Here is a 2,500-nt window from a genome sequence, read left to right as displayed (position 1 = left end):
ACGGCAGTACCCTGAGGATCATCTACAGTACTGTTGTCGAAGGCCGAGTTAATGAGTCACCAAATAACTGGCAGTTACTTTACACATTTTGTAAAGTAACTGCCATTAAGTGCGCCGAGGTAAAATGGTTAGTTTGCCTGTTGCCATATTTTCTCACCTGTTAACTCATCGAGTAGACGCGGCTCGATATGTTTAGTAAATAAACATTGCTTTTAAAATAAGGAATATGAGTCTATTACATGTACTAATGTTCTTATTAAGCTCTGCTTCTACTTATTTATTCCACTTGTTTGTTAATTTTTCTGGTTATATTCTTTTAAATTCAGTAATTATTAGTCAACTTTACGTAACCAAAATAATAGTCGAGCTGTTCGTTTACTGCTTTGTAATATTTTAAAATGGTTAAAGATCCTAAATTTTCATTATGTTCATGGGTACTTTATTCAGTACTGCTAGGAGTGGAGTCCAACAACTCCGTCACCACATGCTTGTTTTGAAGCTGTATTTTACACTATAGTTGTGCATCAAATCATTTCGGGCTGGCTGAAAGTTGCAGTTAAGTAGGTCTTTCTGAAATTACCTTTATCATCAACGCTGCACAATGCACATCAATAAGATATTGTATTTAAAATATAGACGGAGCAGGAAAATAAAAATAAGTATCTTTCAAACATTTTATTTAATATCGCTGACAGTGTCAGCATGAACTGTGAAGGATATGTAGTTTAATATAATCTCCACAAACTTGAGAAATTGATGAAAAAAAAAACATGAAAAATGACCCCCCCCCCCAAAAAAAAAATAAAAAAAAAATAATAATAATATGTATATATACACTGCTGCTTAAGTGTTACTTTCTTAGTGCTGGATAAAACCGATATATAAAAGTTTATACACTGGATACCAAGCATTTCCGCACCACCGAGGAGGTAGCTTGGCACGGCGCGTTATATGTTTAACGTGCTTTCGCCAGTAGCCCTATGCACGTGCACTCTGCCAGAACGGGAGGCTTCCAGACAGAAGTGCAGAATCGCACTAGATCTACGGAAAGGAACAATAAGAGGGAAAGAAGTGAATAGGTCTATGAAAAGAAATCTAAAAAGGATTTAAGTCTTCTAGAAAGTGACTATCAAGCTACGTGGGACAAGTGAGCATGCGAGGTGCACTTTCACCTAATCCAAGTGCGATTCAGGAGATAAGGGAAAGATTAAATGAAGGAATAAGGAGAAGAGAAAGTACACAAGGAAGGTAGACACAAACATGTCGAGGTTGACATGCCGGTAAATATACAAGTGTAAATGATATGTTGAAATAAATGCTCAAAATATATCAATCACTTTATGTACACATATATACAAATATATCAAATACACAAAAACATGGCAAGGAACAGATAGAGGGAGTATTTAAGTAGAAGGAAAAGCAAGTCAGGTTAGGAAGAAACATGTCAAGACCGACATGCCGAAGTAAACAATATACAAGTTATGACAACCCAAGTGAGACATCTATGACAAGAGATGCACACAAGGGTCGACCACAAGATTCAAAAAATATTTCAATATTTACAATATATTTTTCAAACGGTACAGAAAAAGAGCGAGCGAAAGTTTTAGGTACAAGGAAAAGTACATTAGGAAGGCAGGAAACCATGTCAAGTTAGACATGGGAAGGAAACATGGACATTGACATAGACATGGAAATGGAAATTCAAATAATCAAAAAATATATATATATCAATATTTCACTATTTCAAGAGCACAAACACATGTAAATATATCTAAGGCAGTGACACTTGAGTAGCACTTCAGGGGAAGTGTAAACAAGCGTCGAGGCCAAGCAATATAAGCCAGTATTTCAATATTGCAAGATACTGAATCACATTGTGGCACAAATGTCCACAAACACTTTACCTGATGTCAGAATAAAAAGATAGAAAGAGTGTTTCAGATAGAAGGAAAAGTTTAAAAGTTCACGAAAGAATTAACATGTCAAGGTAGACATGCCGAAGATTTGAAAAAAATAAGCTGGGTTCAAGTGACACCATGACAAAGGCACGTGCACGAGAAACAGCCAGAATGCAAATATTTCAAAATATATATTTCAAATATATCAATTATAAGATTAAGCGTAGAAAATAATGATCTAGAGATAGAAGGAAAAGCACTTGAGAAAGTTAGACACAAACATACCTAGACCGGTATGCCGAAGAAAACATGACAAAGCACATGGGAAATCAATAAATATATATATATCAAAATAAATATTTCACAAATATGGCTAATGCTACTATATTTCACATTTCTAGCTACTCTAGCTACTCAAGCTACTCCTAATCTACGGAGTCATGCCAAGACCCTCCCTCAAGGAAGGCCAAGCCATGACTGACCGTTAGAGCGAGTCGGCGTCCGAAGGTTAGCTGAGTCTTCCCTCGAAATTGCTTGTTTACTTACAAACAGTTGCAGGTTTTCAAGAGCTATTGCACTCTTTCCTGTTTCATTTC

This window comes from Penaeus japonicus, unplaced genomic scaffold, assembly GCF_977035675.1.
Source record: "Penaeus japonicus unplaced genomic scaffold, GWHDUDI00000001_assembly GWHDUDI00000020, whole genome shotgun sequence".
NCBI lineage: Eukaryota > Metazoa > Arthropoda > Malacostraca > Decapoda > Penaeidae > Penaeus > Penaeus japonicus.
The sequence above is the reverse complement of the archived record's forward strand: the minus strand, read 5'-3'. Positions refer to the sequence as shown.